Source organism: Neolamprologus brichardi, chromosome 14, assembly GCF_056152115.1.
Source record: "Neolamprologus brichardi isolate AB-2024 chromosome 14, ASM5615211v1, whole genome shotgun sequence".
NCBI lineage: Eukaryota > Metazoa > Chordata > Actinopteri > Cichliformes > Cichlidae > Neolamprologus > Neolamprologus brichardi.
In genome coordinates this window covers 12921452-12939195 of record NC_142117.1, presented here as the reverse complement: position 1 = coordinate 12939195, position 17744 = coordinate 12921452, and the positions used below count along the sequence as shown (strand labels likewise).

The 17744-nt window shown below is 41.8% G+C and overlaps 1 protein-coding gene across 2 annotated transcripts in view; it reads right to left on the bottom strand.

Annotated features, from left to right (window-relative positions):
• The window catches only part of pde2a (phosphodiesterase 2A), a 169045-nt gene that overhangs the window by 70930 nt on the left and 80371 nt on the right, over window positions 1–17744 (bottom strand). The gene's annotated exons all lie outside the window — the stretch shown is intronic.

The window sequence follows — 17744 nt, the reverse complement described above, 5'->3', positions numbered from 1 at the left end:
AACTTTTGATGTTATTTTCCCACAATCCCTCATCCAAACTCTTCTAACAGACGTACAGCTGCTGTACGATGTTTAGAAATCCTCTTTTTCTCCAAACTTTTGGGTTCATTTAACTTCTTCTGTAGAGAACATGGCCCCCCAAAAGCAGTTAAATGAACCTAAGCAAAACCTCATCATCCGTTTCTTCCCAAAACAGCTGAATCTCACCAGGATCACCCAGCGAGGGCACATCATGGTGTGCTACAGAGTGCGAGTTGCAGAGATAACAGAAAGCACAGCTGAGGAGACGAAGTGACGTCTCACAGGAGATGAAGAGGAGAAAGATTGGCAGGTAGAAGAGGGTCAATAATGTTAAGACAATGGATGAGATCAAATGGTTCATCTTTGTCTTTAAAGGATGAAATATTTAATTTCCTGGTGAAACACGCATGGAGGCATTTAGTGGCCGAGGGCAAGACCTCTAATATTATTTTATCAGCTGCAATAACCAAAACAAACACACATCACCACTGCAGACCCTCTTAAAGGGACGGATCTACACATCCAAATTAATACCCACTGCATCTCTCTCTCTCTCTCTCTCTCTCTCTCTCTCACACACACACACACACACACACACACAAACACACACACACACACACACACACACGCACGCACGCACGCACGCACGCACGCACACACACACACACACACACACACACACACACACACACCAGCGCTCTGCATCACTTATCCCTCTTTTCGAGCGCTAACTGATAATTTGGCTCTGTCATTTCCATGGTAACACAGAACTGGATTGCCTGTGCAGGCATTTCGACATGTCTAAATATACTCGCTCACACACGCACGAACACATACGTGTTGCCTCAGATAAAGCCATGCAGAGAGCTATGACTAAATGTAAAGAGTTTTCGCTGTTAGTGTGCATGTGTTGCTCACGCTGTGATGAAATAAAACTGATTGCACAGATGCACGTGCATCCGTTTCAGGGACAAAAGTCTCCCTGTAATGTAAATCATTTTAAAGGTTAGTCGAGTAGCTGGTAATAGATGGTAAGGCTGAGTCTCCAGTCAATGTAATGTCCTCTAAAGAGATGGAAACTGGAGTGTGTGTGTGTGTGTGTGTGTGTGCGTGTGTGCTTGTGTGTGTGTGTGTCTTTGAGCAGGCAGTATCAGTGGTGTCTTATTAGGAAAGGTCATTTTCTTTTTTGTCATACAGACAGGTTTCCCCAGCTAAGAGTCAAATCTGGAAGGTTCAGTGTTCCTTCCAGCGTGTCCTGCAAAATGTGTCCAGCTTTTCTGCATAATTTTCCTCACTGAGCTGAAACTACTGAAGACGTTGTTGTTTTAGCCTCTAAAACCACTTTTACCAACCAGCCAATAATACAGAGCAGCCCTTCGTATATACAGCAGCATCATGTAGGTCTATTTTATTCTAATCGGATAAAACAGAAGCACGCAGAGAGAAATGGGCATGTGACAACATGACATTCAGCAGTAAAAATACATCACCTCCTCTATTGTCCTTTTTTTGTCTGTCCTCTGTACATAACCCCGACCTTTTTCTCTGTCTCTGTCTTTGACTTTAAGTTCGATGACTTGAATTAAACAGTCAATCTAATCCTGGAGGGAGCGGTATAACCTCTCCTCTGTTCCCATTTCTCCTCCCCTACTACCTTAACTGAATACCAAACAGGAAAGATGCAGACTTTGTAAACAATTTAACCTGCCGTTAGCTCTGTATTACTACAAAGTTAATATATCGGTATGCTGTGAGGACACCGTGAAGAAAAAGGCAGCATTAGATGTGCAGTAAGTACAGTTTCCTACACTGCAACCAGTGAGCGAGAGAAGGAAGGTGGAAAGGAAGTTGTGCACCCTGCGTCACAAAATAATGATTGCCCGAAAGGCAATTTCAATTTCTGCTTTCACTTCAAGTCTTCGATGCATAAAATGTCCATTAAATGAATCAGTCTCACCAACTTCCTGTTTTGCTTACAGCTTGAAACAGTTTGAGACGGTTTCTTGGTTACAGGGACTGAGACTGATAATTGGAAAGTTAAGATGCTAGATCCAGGCAATTTTAATCCTCTAACGATTACTCTGAGCTGTCTGGGTAGTGTCGGTGACATTTTTGTTATTTGGATCGGAGGAGATCTATAACAAAGCATTAATGAATGATTGATTGATTGATTGATAGATTGATAGTTAATGGCAATATTCATCTTACTCTCACATGACCTTCCAATAATCCATATACGTATACAAAAGCATTCATAGCTACACAGTGATATGCATGCATACAACAAATATCTGCAATTATACATCTATGCATGCATTCACCTATACTATACACACCTGTACCCTTAGATTCACCCACACCAACACTTAACCACATTACATAGTCTTCATCTCAGGTTTAATCAATAATCACGACACCTGTTAGTGGGTAGGATATATTAGGGAGCAAATTGCCAAAAATGGTTAATGCCAGGGGTCAGAATACAAAGTGGATTGCAGTTTGTTGCAAATAGGCGTAGGCTCAGATCAGTCAGGGTGCTCATGCTGACCCTGTCCACCAGCAACAATGGGCACTTGGGCATCACAACTGGACCCCGGAGCAATGGTGGGCTGGTCTGATCCACAAAGAAAAAATTGTTCAGGAATGGTTTGATGAGCACAACCATGAGTTTGAGGTGCTGACTTGATCTCCAAATCCTCCAGATCTCAATTCAAACAAACAGGTCAGATCCATGGAGTCCCCACCTCCTAACCTACAGGACGTAAAGGATCTGTTGCTAACATCTTGATTCCAGATACCACAAAAGGGAGCCCAACACAATATTAAGCAGGTGTGCATAATGTTATGCCGTATATAACAAAACAATAAAAGCTACACAAGCCAACGAATGCTGAATATACACATAAATTCACGTGTCAAGCTGAGGAAAAATCGCTATCATATCAGTTGTTTATTGAGTTTGCATGATGAAGGTATCGCCACTGGAAAATAGGGGCAATTTAAGAGCAACCTGACACAGTGTCATTAGTCATGTTCTCACTACTGCATGCACTGGTGTGTGTGTGAGTGAGTGTGTGTGTGTGACAGGCGGCAGCTGTGGCGTCTGTTAGCGCTGCCTGTGATTAAATCATAAATAATTAAAGCTTTGAAAGAGACAGAGGGCGAGGAAGAAGAAGAGAGGAAGAAAGAGGAAGAAGGAAGACAGGAGTAAGTGTAATTACAATCTCTGTGGGGTTTTCATTTGATTGTTGAAACAAGTGCAGAGCTAATGTATTTGTGCAGGCTTGCCGTACACCTTCTTCCTGTATTTCTTTCTTTCTTTTCTCTTTTCTTTCTTTCTTGCTTTCAAGCGAATTAAATGTTGGCTAATCCTCCTGGCAAAGACCGAGGTGATTGAGCACGTGCAACTACAAACATGCAACGAAGTGGAAGGAAATTTGACAAACCCAACGTTTCTGTTTGCTTTTTGTTTTTCTCGTTGGGCAACCAGAAAAGCTGCTTTCTGTGGCACCGCTCAGCTCGCAGGTACGCTGTCTTCATTAAATCACAGAAACACTTTGGTAGGTGAATCGCTGGCACATCTGCGCTCTGAGCCTGTGCCAGTCAAAACCACAGCGAAAGCATAAAGGTAAGCAGTTGTGTAACAGTAACCCCCTTCATGTCTCTCTATTCCCTCACCTCCCACACGAGCACTTCATCTAAGTAACATGCGTCACAGCTTTGGATGGAGCAGATATTTTATCCAATATACGAAGCATCAGCAGTCATCTTTTTTTTTTTTCCCTTTCCCACTCATGCAACACTTCTCTCTCCTTCCCTCTACATTTGTCATCTATTGCTCGTCTTTCTTGTTGCATTTCCTTATTTCTCTTCGCGTACAAGCGGCTCTCTATTTCTTTTGAGACCTCTGTCTCATCTCGAGGCTTCGCTGACTGAGCAGAAAGCCAACGTGTGGGAACATTACCCTTTCTCTTCACTTTCCCACCTACTGTGCCGCACCTTTACTCTGTCTTCCTCCCCTTTCCTCTCCTCAGTCTTCCGCTCTCCATTTCTTCTTTTTCAACTCACCTCATTGTTTCCTTATTTCATTCCTATAGCTGCGACTACTTCTAAGGTGTGCAATTATTCCTGCAGTAGAATCTTACACGTACTTGACTGTGTGTGTGACTGTGTGAATACTTATGCATATACTAGACATGCCCTTAATTTAAAAGATGCACACATTGTTTGGCAGCAAAATGCTAAACTTTAAGGTTAGACAGTTCTGCACAGAGGTGATCATTTAATACATGCCCAGTGATGGCAATGGTAAATGGACTGGTTCTTATATAGCTCAAAGCACTTTATATACCTTGCCTCATTCACCCATACAAGCACTTGTTTTCTATGCCTAAGTGCTTTCTATCTAACACTACGATGGATGCACCAGAGAGCAACCTGGGCTTAAGTATCTTCCCCAAGGATTCTTGGGCATGCAAACAACCAAAATAGTCAGCAGTAAGGGATCAAATCCTCAACCCTCTGATTAGCAGATGACCTGTAGTACCAACGTTGCTCTTTAGTAGCGGCATAAGCGTCAGATCGGCCATCATGCACTGACACTGGACATAAACGGCCTCAGTGCGGCCAAATCTCCAGGATTTTAAAGGATAACAGTTTTATTTAGGATAAGTTTTTATTTTTGTTGTTTATTGAATGAAAGTTTTGTTGAAGAAGAGTTAAATACCACAGAAATTTGCATCTCTGGGCTGACAGACACAAAGCTAACGAATCTTGTGCGATTTTATACTACTTGAGGAAAAAAGAAAAAGGACAAAACAAATGGAGCAAACAAAGCAAACTGTCACCGCAAAGCAGGCGAAAACCCTCTTAGAGAGACTACAAGATCTGAGATTGTTTTCAAGCACTCCAAACAAAGAGTGAAGCGACAAAAAGACGCTGCTACTTAGATCATCGAGTTGCTTTATTGAGCCACCGGTTTTGTGCCTATTGCACCCCCGTGACCATGCATCAAGACAAACACAAACGCGACACGCCTTATCTGTCAGGATGGGAGTTTGGGGGATACAAGTTATCTCTCCTGGACCCAGACTTAGAAATGTATCACCGTGTGCTTCATCTCCCTGCTGCTGATAGAGATGGAAGATACAGGAAAAAGTAATCGAGGCCCAATAGTTCTGACACGAGGAGTCACGGGGGAGCAAAGCCGGAGGTGAAACTTTGCCTGTTTCAATCTTGCAGACAGACATTACAAGCTGCTCCCCGAGGAGTGCCATTTTATGCTTGCCTTGGTTTGTAAGAGACAGAAAAGGGGAAAACAACACAGGAAGAAAAGGGAAAGCAAAGCTGGTATTCAAGCATAAGAGGAAAGAGAAACTTCAGAATCACAGTCATGTTTGCATGCCATGGTCCATTAGTTACAAGTTTTTGGATTGCTTTTTACACCTTTCAGGTACCTGTCGGTCAGCACCTGTGAAAATTCCTTAATAAAACCTTCAGAGGTGCAATTACATGACTTCTATTTGGGGGCAGGGGGCAACATGTTGAGCAAAAATGTAACTTGAAGTGAGTCAAAATACACATTTGAGTATGAAAAAACTGTAACAACAGCCTGGGTTGATATGAAGAGTCAGACCTGGGTTAATATAAGGTGTAGCCAAGCTAAGAATGAGATAATAGGCCTTTTCACAGAAGAGATGTGACATGTCACAGTGGGAGATAAGGAAATTAACTGCTTCAGTTACAGGATCCTGGTGGTTTTCATGCTGACTTGTTCACACATGAACGGGACAAAGTACTTATTAAGGTTTCATGTATTTATTTAGAATACTTTTGCTTTTCTACCATCAGGGGTGAAAGTGGGATTTAGCAGGTGGGGGAAGCCAGTCTGAAAAAACGAGTCTTCAGCTGCTTCTTGAAAGAATCAAAAGAGTCAAGACAGCGCAAAGATGGAGGCAAGGCATTCCACAATCTGGGGACCAAAGCTCTAAACAATTTATCCCCTCTGGTCATAAAATAAGTTTGTGGGACCATTAACAGCCTTTGACTGGAAGATTGCGAGAAGACGTGGGTTTAGACAAATTAATTAAAAAAGACACAAGCAGATGTTACGTGAGTTATACGGCTGATTTCCACTGAATCTAATCAGCCTAAATTTAATTTGACGTCTGCTACCCTTGATGTGACCTCACATTGACCATGAACACCACGGTTTGCCCTGCACCAGTCCACATAGTTAATTTTTGTAAACTTCATCACAGTACTGCAAACTAACCAGTTTAGCCTGCACTAAACTGCAACAAAATTAGTATACTTCAATTTGTCTTACAAGACGTTTCACCAAAACCATAAATCATCAGATCAGCACATTGTGTACTAATTAGCATTTGATTAAAAACTCTATAAAAACTCAACTCTTCAACATTTTACACTGTATTTATGCAACAAGATTACATAGAAAATGTACCTAATTAAATTGGTCAAAGTAGCATTTTGAGCATTTTTTAGTATACTTTTTAAAGTAACCTCTCACTTTCCTCCCCTTCCCTCATTCTTACTTCATTCACCCTCTCTCAGTGTCGCACATTGAGATTTTTTTTACAGTAAGTGTATATTTAGCTCACAGATCCATTTTGTGAGAAACTGCACAGAAAACCGTTTTTGTTGATATTGTCTGAGTTATTTTAAAAGCTGCATTTAAAAACCACCTGCCACTTAAAATAAAACAGGCAATTTATGCTCCTGTGTAGTGCTAGATAGTGCCGTGACCACAACTTTTTACATCTGCTCCACGAACGCGTCGCAGGGATGAAAGAAAATAAGGGATGCGTTGAAGGTGTAAGCAGGTGTGGGATGCCATTATTTTCTTATTACTGAGCAAGTATCTCCATGCTGTCACTGGAAACAACATCAGGCTGCAGCACATGAAATAATAACTAATTGAACAGCAATATGCATTAACCTGCCAATCAGATTTAATTACTCATTAACTGAAGGTGCGTTAACACCTGCCTATGGCAGATGAATAATCTAAAGAAACTAAACAACAAACATATCTAGTAGAGCAAGTAGCAAGTAGAGCTATGGGGCATTTTTTTTTTTGCCTTGCTTGCCAGAATTTGATTTATTACTTTAATTATTTTTAATTTGATGTAGGTTATGAGTATACATGTAGGGATGATGAATACCAATAAGACACAATGTTAAATTGCAAAATATTTTGGTATGTTGGCTGCAGCTGTGTCGTTTTCTTGGAGCTAGAAGTTGCCTTATAAGGAAGATCGGAGTGATAATTAGCTAACGCTATAGCAAACGTGATTAGCAAGGTGAATCCATAAATGGGTGTGAGAGCAATCCACAGATAAAAATTTGAGCTCATTAGCGCTACGACTAACAAAATACTAACATTTCACTCACTAAAACTGAAGCACAAACTTCAGCAATCTATAAATCTGAGTCAGTTATTCTATTAAAAAAAAGCTCCAAAAGGCCCTGGCAGCAGGCACACAATGAAGAGGTCCAGTTAAATGACTAAAAGTCGGCAGTGACTGTCTGTTTGTGTAAACACCTGCCACGCCCATAACTCAATAATCCAGGTGGATGAGCTATAAAAAAAAAATCTACCTATTCAAAATTGTCATTAGGTGGGAAACAGTTTTTTACCAGGCTGTAAAAATGCTTTTTAATGGTGGACATTTTCACACGTCCAGGGGAGTCCAGGGATGTCCAGGGATGTCCAGGGGAGTCCAGGGGAGTCCAGGGGAGTCCAGGGGGACTGATTTGCTTTTGGAGCCATCCTCAAGTGGCACCCAGAGGACCAGCAGTTTGTGCTACTTCTACATTGGCTTCATTTTTCAGCTCTGGAGGTTTCCCCTTGGTTGGCAGCAGATCCCTTGGGTTAGGATTGGGTCTTTTTTTTCCTGGTGTATCCCAAGCCCGCTCAGTTAAATTGAAATCTGGGGAATTTCTATTTCATGATAACAGGCAGTGGTGCTGTCACTAAGGTCGCATACGTGTGCAAAAATTTGGAAGAGGTGAAAGTAAAAGTTACATGAATGGCATGGACAAAGGTTTGTCAGCTGAAATGTGACTAATCCATAAATGTTTTTCACTTGGCTTGTTGGTGAACTGTGAACAAAAAACACTTTTTCTGCACTCTATGTGCACTCTATATGCATGTCTATTCATAAAATATCAGAAAAGTCAAGCTTCTAAAGTTTATGGGGAATTTGTTGGAGAGATGCTAGTATTATCTGCTTAGAGCAAAGTACACTAAAAAGAGAAGAACCAGTCTTTTAAGCTTTGAAGAACGTAAACTGCATGTCGTCTTTGCACTTAGTGACATAAAATGCCAAAGACCACCTTGTTGTTCCTTTACAGGCAGGCATTTATATTCACAAACACGATACACTGGATATAAAACATCATTCGAGGGACTTGCAAAGGAATTTTCAGTTCACTTTGCACAAACCAAATCTCTTTAGTCTTATTTGCGTCACTTCTTTGTATTAACTGCAGATAAACTTTACCAGGAGAAATCAGTAAAAGAAAATGGATTTTCTTTTTTTTACCTGATTCAACTGTTTGATCATTCAAAGGAAAATGTTTCCGATAAATCAGAACTTTAAAGTACATCCACATTTCCACAGCTCATTACTTTGATTACGACATCTCTGTAATATGAAAAACCTCGGTAATGTAACTTCAAGAGGTCTTAAAATCACTTCTGTTGCCGCTTCTTTTCGTCTATCAAAACGTAGCTCCGCATTTATCTTTTCCTCGCCTCGCTTCCTCTCCTCCTCCCATTTTCTTTTCTTCCTATTTGCCATCTGTCTCTCCATCTTCTCGCTTTGCCGTCCTCCCTCTGCCGCTGAGAACAGATCTGACTTAATGTGGCAAAAAGGGGGAGGATTGCTGGACCTCCCTCGCCAGACTGGCAGAGTCCACTGCTAAAGACCTCAATTAGCCCTAGCAAAACAAATACCCGCACAGGGACACTTGGATTCATTTAGAGGGACATTCAGTATGCAGTGTGAATATACTTTTGCAGAATGTAGATTACACAAGTGCACATGAATATAGCGTTGTCTGCAATGCTCCGGGCGCTGTCACACTGCACGCTTACATGCGAGGAGTCGGTATATATTTGTGTTCATGTGTTCTGCCCTCCCTGCATGTGTGTGTTTCATTTTGCTTTTTTTTTGCTTTTTTCTAGACTGTTTATTTGTCCACTTATAAAAAAAAATGTGTTGTTGTGTGTTGGTGTGTGTCTTTTTATAACCTCTGCGTATCGCTAGAGAATTCCTTCACACCCTCGGCCCGACAGATGCTGTGGCAGCGACTGTTGCGCTGCGCCTCGCTCTCTCTCTTGGCCTTCAACCCACACATAGACAAACACAGCCACAATATACTGCACTGTTACACTTACACGAGCACACACACACCTCATTTGTGCCTCATAATTCATAGAGCCATAGCCAGAGGGATAAACTGGGGATTGAGGAGGAGGCAGGGGGAAAGAAAGGGATAAGGAGAAGGAGAAAATGGAGTGAGGTTATTAAGAGCAGATGTATTTACTGATATATATAATTGCCACCTGAGGTTAGACTTTATTGATCTGCCCTCCTGTAGCTCCGTTTCCTTCCTCCCCTCCTCCCCTTTTCCCCTCTTTCCCTCTCTTCCACGCTGTCTGTTTGAGTTGTGGTGTCAGATCTCTCATCCATATTCAGTGCTGAGGCCATCTGTGTGTCTCCAATATGCATGGACCAGCCTGGCGGAGAATCACTGCCAAGCTCGCAGCCATCCAGTGTTAAAAGAGAATGCCGGTGTCATTTTGAGTCAAACTACAGCCCGTTTACTTCCATCTATGCATTTCGCAGTGCACGTCACTTTGAATTACTCGTATTCTGCTGCTTTTGTTCAAACCCAGCTTGAAATGACTGTAATGCCCCTCCACCCTCGCCCCCCCCTACCCCACCCACCAGCTGAGGAAGATGCCCTGAAACGAGATGTGACAAAATCTGCAAAGCGACATGCGATTTCTTCAAGGACACTCGCGTCAGACGATCGCGTTGTGTCACAGAGGACTGCAGTGATCAGTTTTGTCCGCTTCCCTTGTTTACGAGATGTCACCCCTGCAGCATCTTTCATTCAGACAAATAAATATTGTTTGGTGTGGCGGGAGCTTTCTCATTGCTTGCGTAGATCTGAAAGCTACTCGGACGCAGGAAGAAGAGAAAACTATAAACTGCAGGCTTTTTGATGATCTGGATGGTGGAGCCGGTTCGAAGGCTCTCACTGACGAATCCACAGTAAAACTCCTTCTGAGAGAAAGAAAACAAGCCCTGATGGCTCCGGCAATTTTGACTGTGCGTGGACTCACCACGTGTGTAATGAGTGCTCTTGCGACCTCAACATCTGGCATTAAATCACGCACTTTAGTGAACCCTTAGAATAACCTCGCTTCACCTTTTTTCTGTGTCATCCCATTCTCAAGGCAGATGCACACACATCACACACATACATATCCCACAAAACAGTAGCAGAACAGATGCCTGAATGCAATACCTCATGGGATTATGTGTGCTATTTTCTAAAAAATCCAGGAAAAAAGAAAAAAAGAGCATTTCTAGCTTGCTTCTATCCTTTCCACTCCTCACCTCAGGAAACTCTTTGCATGCCCTCTAACTTTTACTCCGTCCCTCTTCGCTCTTTCTCTTATTTCTCCCTCGATTTCTCTCCATCGCTGTGCCTGTTCAACACGTACCCACTCTTCTTGTTATGAAGCCAATTAGTGTAACTGAAATAGTTTCCATGGCGACAGAGGTGCTAATAATAACAGACACCCCCACAGCAAGGGCTGCTGAAGAACATGCATGGCTCATACACATATATGTGAGCTTGCACATGCGCGCGCGCGCACAAGGACACGGACACACACATCTCCGCAAACACGTGGCACGAAGAGGAACATGCAACACATGAACGACTAACAAAGACGAGCCTCTTGCATGTAGCGGCTGTGTCGCTCTCGAGCAGTGTCCAGTCAGTGTGCAGTGCAACACTGACAGTGACAGGTGGTTTAATCTCTGATGCTAAGTTGACTTGACGTCGAGCATGGGAATATGTTTACTTCTAATTTAACATTTGTAGCAGGGCCTCTCTTCACAGGCTCTTGATTTAATTTGATAAGGCAGGAAAAAAGAACACTGTTTGATTGATAAAGCTTCTGGAAAAGGCAAAAGAAAAACAAGAAAAGTGCAAGAATTTGAAAACAGACAGCCCTCCTAACCCTCTACTCGGTGCTGTCTTTACATCCTCACTAGACAGCGATAAAACCAGTGAGGTACAGTGCTATGTTCTACTGGGAAACTGTACATCCTGGTTTTAATGTGGCTATTGTTTCAAAACGTACCTGCATTGGCGCTTGGAGTTTTGAGTTGTGGACTGTTAGATTTATCCAGTGTTCTCTTTTTGGTTCCTACTTTATTTATCGGTCACTGTTTCTTGTTGGGGTGGGTTCTTCAGTATTTTGAAACTTAACTTATAGCTCTGAGATTTTGGTTACACGTTATGAGGTTTGTTGTTTGGTTTTCTTGAAATTCCTGTTTTATTTTGGAGGTCTCTTGCCTCTTCCTTTATCGTCCCATTGCCCCAGGTGGAGGAGTTTGAGTATCTCAGGGTCTTTATCACAAGCTATAGGAGGGTGGAGAAGGAGACTAGTGGCAGATGGATCAGCTGTGTCTTTTACCCTCGTGTGTCCACTCTAACTAATTACCACCTTCATCTACTTAAAGCCCCAGCTAGCCTATATTCATTAAGAAGTTTTGATAGTGTTGCAAATGAATTTATATGTTTCTCATGTGTAAGGATTGTCAAAGGAGCTTGCAAAGAAAAGTGTCTGGACTTCTTTAAGTTGCATGAAGACGTTTCACCTCTCATCCGAGAAGCTTCTTCAGTTCTAAGGTCAAATGGTGGGGAGTCCCAGATTTAAACCTAGTGGGAGTATCCCCCCACAGAGGGACAAAAGGACCCCCTGATGATCCTCTAATCGCCTGAGCCAAGGTGTGAAACTGGGTGTGGGTCCCAATCAGCCAGGGTTTCGGGTGAGCTCTTTGTGAAACCTGGCCCCACCTTATCATGCGAATTCCTGAGGTCAGATGGCCCAGGATGTGAGTGGGCGTTAAGGTGTCTGGGGAGGGAACTCAAAACTGGATTATAGATGGCAGACAGTTGGTGTCGGTGATTGGGACCCATACCGAGTTTCACACCTTGGCTCAGGCGATTAGAGGATCATCAGGGGGTCCTTTTGTCCCTCTGTGGGGGGACACTCCCACTAGGTTTATATCTGGGACTCCCCACCATTTGACCTTAGAACTGAAGAAGCTTCTCGGATGAGAGGTGAAACGTCTTCATGCAACTTAAAGAAGTCCAGACGCTTTTCTTTGTAAGCTCCTTTGACTACAATGACCTGGATGACTGAGAACCTTCACAGACATGTGTAAGGATTGCTGACAATAATCTTTCCCCCCCAATCTTCCTGGTTACTTCCTGTAGATTTTTCTCTTCATACAACTTTATTTTACTCACTGAATTCGTCTGAAAACATCACTGATTGTCCAAAATGACTGAAAATACCTTAAAACAGTGCCCAGGGCTCTACATCCCACTCACTGAACATATTTAAGCGCGACAACGACAGCCTGCGAGGGCGGCTGTGGCTCTGGAGGTCGAGAGGGTAGTCTACCAATCAGAAGATGGGTGGTTTGTATGAAGTGCCTTTGAGCAAGATATTGCATCTTAACGTATCCCTGATGCATCCATTAGAGGGTTTGTGTTTGTGTGCTCGGTAGGATAAAAGTGGAGAATTAGTGAAAGTCACTAGTGGTAAAAAGGGATTCAGTTAGAGTAGAAAAGCGCATTTGAGGGCCAGGCCACAAACTGAATTTGTCACTGAATCAAACTGATCAAGTTGCCTCTCATTTCCTGTTAAAAAGTGCGGACGCGCACACACACACACACTTGATCTAATGTCTCGCTGCAGGCTGCACAGTCTGATCCTGGTTGAAAAGAAATTAACTGGTCAATAATCTGTATTTGTTCTCCAAAGGGCATTTTAGATAAATGTACAAAAAGCCAAGTGTTTTAATGCCATTGTGAAGCTCATTATGCATTCTTGGCAGGAGTGCTGACTGAGAACATGTCTGATGTCTGGTATGGTAAAGTTTTCTTCTCACTGCTTTGCTCTGCTGCTTTGAGCTTTTGCTCTTTTGCTTCTAAAAGATAAGTAGAAAATAAGCACGCAATAGAAACAGAAATTTCAGTAATTGGCTCTTTAGGAAAAACAGTCAAACATCTCTGCTGTAACCTCCTGTGGAAATTTACACTACATTGCAAAAAAAGGAAAAACCCCGCGGGGGAATATTTCATGTCCGTCTGTGGGGGAACTGAAAAGATGTGACCAATCGCCTCAATTTTCAACAGAGGATAAAATCTCAGTTATGCTCCAGCGCTCGTTCAGACTTTTCTTTGGCCAATTCCATTCACAATAAGAACAACGAACACTTTGTTGAACATGCTAATGAGAATTTAATATCAGCTGAGTCCGTTTTATCGAGCCGGCTTCAGAGGCACGTCGCTAAAATCCCATTTCTGTGATATCACTATTAAGCAGTGACTCACCTAGGCACTCTTTTCATTTCAGTGCTATTCCGAGTGTGGGGATCTGTAAGGCTTTAAAAGATATTGATCTAAAAAAGTCACCTAGCCCTGACAGCTTGGAACCCAATCTTTTAAAGGTTGCTGTCGTTTATATTGCCGAATGAACCCCTAGTATTTTTAACCAGTCTTCAAACCAATTTCTTTTCCAAACAGACTGGAGCTGCCTCCGTGATCCTCCGATTATTAAACAGACCCGTCTCATCACAGAAAAATTTCCCACATTTCCAATCCCTGATGGGTTTATCAAATGCAGAATTAATTTGTAGTTTGAAGCTGAGTGAAAATGAATTTATAATTTAGCACCAAACCTGTGGGGGAGGGAGGGCACTTTTTAATGACAGCAACGGATTTCACTGCTTTGTTTGGACATGCATATTTTGCAGTATTTGTTTTGTTCAGTGACTTTAATTTTATAGATTGGTTTAGTAGCTTTCCTGTAAGTAATTACATAGAAAGTCAGATATTAAGCGTTATGGATAAAACTGAGATCTGAAAAGCTTGTTCTGATTTTATTGCCAGTGTTTGGGAATCAGGAAGAACATGTCGTTTTTAAGCATAAGCAGGTATTCTCTTTCAGACCTTACACAATATTCAAGGGCAAGGACTCAGCTGGAAGAGTCTTTGCTTTTTAGCTGCATTTTGGTCAGTTTGTAATGTGAAGCCTAAGCATTCTAACTTTTATATTCTTTTAAAAAAATTCACTTTTACCATCTCTTTGAGATTTTCGGTCTATTGTACTTCTGATCAAACAGAATCGAAGGCTCAAAAATAGTTCCTCAAATATCCACCTGAGGCTGCCTCCAACCTCAATGTCCAACTTAAGAACATGCAGCTAATTCACCATCTCGCTTTTTTATTATTTTTTTTGCTACATATTGATTTGTTGGAGAAGAAAAACCACAAATGTGCCGTATAATGTTTGAACAGGACAAAAATCAATGATTGTTGCACACATGCTAAAAACTACCTATTCTTCCCCAGGGAAATGAATCTGAGCAAATAGTGCTACCTGGAGCCCTGCTCCTGCAATTTCATCATATGTCGTTGCTTGATCTTCTCCACTGTATACTCTCTAAAGAGGCGAGTGATTGAAAAAAAATGCATCTGAAAAGCCATTTTCTCTGCTGAGCATCTCTCAGATATCTACAGACGAACGCTGAAGAGGCGAGACTGGTTAAAAGCGAAAATGAGAGAGGATTGGTGCTGAGGGACAGACGGAGCGAGAGAGTAAGGAAAAATGATGGTTTGGAATAAAGACGGGAATTGATAAAAGCAAAGGAAACGTATTAGGTGAGAGGCCGAGAGCCTTTTATTGTTCTCTGATGCTGTGCATAAATGCCATCATCAACAAATAGAGTGCTTTTAAATTGGCTTGACTTGAAAGTGCGTAGTAGAGAGAAGGGGAGAAAAAAGGAGAGAAAAATAAAGGTGGTCTTCTGAGGAGTGAATGACGCACAGAGCTGACTGGGACCAGAGTGACAGGGCAGCAAAAAGACATCTCTCACATTACCTCAATTTTGCTTTACTCAACTTAAATAAAAATACATAAATAAATGGAAATGCTCATGTTGAGGCTTCAAAACAGGACTTCACAAAACAGTCAAAAAAGTTTTGGTAGCTACATCCATCTTTTATTGTCTACCAGAGCAGGACACAGCAAGTTAATCTGAGCAGAATAAGGCTTGGTCATAAATTGTCCAGCATCTCTTTTTCGCCTGAATGAGTGCAGGATTTAAAGGCAGCACAAAGCTTTTCAAAGGCTCAGTAGATTTGTGATGGCATGTCCTGACACTCACTGCAAGGCCTGTCACATCCTGTATTATACTGTATGCTAAACGTGGTGCAACAGGAGCATACGTTGAATACATTCATAAAATTGATGATCTCAAGCAGCCAGTATGTTTTACAACTGTCTCTGACCTATCTAATGTTGCCTAACACAAGCTAAAGTTAGCAGTATTTGATAATGTAAGCTAACGCTATAAGCAAAGCTCACTCAAGGATGGAAACTGAAATTTGTACCAACTTAGTCCAACCTGTTATTCCTCGTTGGGCTGGTGGTCTCAAAATTTAATAGTAATTGCTTTAGCTTAGCTGGCTCCTTCATCTATTGAGCTCTTCTGCTGGCAAAGTTTGACCATTACAAATCAATTTAAGCCTCTTTGGAAATCAGGTAAAATGAAAAGGGTCAACATTACACCGAAGAGAGTATATAATATACCCAATATACTCAGAGCCACTGCACTTCCACCAATATGATAGCAGAGCTGCGGTGGTGACAGTCTGAGGAAATTGTATGAATCATATTTTGAGGAAGAGTCTCTTGACAGCTCTGCAGCAACTTGGGCTTAGACACACAGCAGAAGCAGATTTACTACAACAAACACACTCAGTGTGGCTTCCACATGGCAAAGAAGGCTCTTCAACGTCGATAAAGTCAGCTTACAGTGCGAAGAACCTAGCGAGTGAAAATAAGCCTAGGGCCGTCAAAGTAAAATCAGTTTACAGCAAAAAACTTTTCCACATGATTTGACTTGAATCAGCCAGTTTGATTGTTCATTATCTGCTGGTTTAAGCTGAAACGCCAAATCTGATTTTAAGTAACAAAATGGGTAAAAAATGCCTTCACTAATGAAATGTTATTTTAGTCTTTCTCATTAGGACTAGTAGTCTAAGGTGGAACAATCTACAGCAGTTATATAAATCTGTCTATATTTGCTGTGTGCACAACATTTTCACTTAGAGGTAGAATGTATTCTGTGATTTGTGTTTTCCTCATCACATAATAAGATGTCGTCCAGGAAAAAAATATGTAGAGAAACTGTCAGTAATACACAATGTTGAAGAATAAACTCTGCTAGTGGTCATTACTGAAATGTCATTGCAAATTGCTGGTCTGCTCCTTCAAAAGTTACTTCAATTATAATCAGCTCGAAATTATGTAGGTTATAACGGACTTAAAAGGTGAGAAGTTTCAAAGGTGAAAGAAAAAGATTTTTAGAAAATCTATAAAACCTTTAAAACATTCCTGCATATCAGGTTTGATGTTGAAGTTATGGCTGAATAAGAGTGAGATGCTGAGGGCGCACACAGCAGAAAATGCTAAGCAACAATAGCAATCAAACGAATGATCAAGGTAGTAGCCGTGCTGCTCACAGTGTGAAAAAATGTCACTTTACTGTTGCAAAAATGTGAACCTGAAACGTTTAGCTTGTTTTCTTGTTCTTAGCTGACAGCTGCTGCTGTAGCCCATTTGATTTGAGGCTGGGCGTGCTGCGTGGTCAAAGATGCTCTTCTGCATACCTTGGTTGTAACGCTGCCGTTCTATCAGCTCAAAACAGTCTGGCTATTTCACCCTGTTCACTCGATATTTTCTCTTTTTACACTAACGACTGTTGTGTAGGTAGATCCCAGTATATCAGCAGTTTCTGCAATATTGATATATATAACCATGGCTTGGTCAAAGTCTTAAATCACCTTCCTTGCTTCATTTTTATGCTTATTGCGAACTTTAGCAGGTTGTCTTGACCATGTCTACATGTCTAAATAAGTTGCTGCCATGTGATTGGCTGATTAGATAGTTGTGTTAAAAAAACATTTGAACCAATGTGCCTAACAAAGCGGCCACTGAGTCTATATCTACAGTCACTTCCTCACTCTTGACACTTTTTTCCCGGTTTGTTTCATGTCACTCGTGCTGATGCTAATTTGCTGGTGAAGAGAGAGAGAGTCAGCGAGGGGAAGGATTTTACTCCCGCGCTGCCTCCCAGAGGGCAGGAAAGCTGCTACCTCTGCACCAGATGTGGGGTTTTCAGCGTTAAAGTATCGAAACGTTGCACACACACAGAAATACACATGTCCAAACACATGCTGTGCTGTTTTATACGTCTGAAAGCAAAGTAACCCTGCTAAAACACGCACAGAGGGTAAAAGGCGCCACAGAAGCCGGCACTAGTTTTTTCCTCTTGTCATCTTCTCTTTCATACAACCAATGAGGCTGTCTC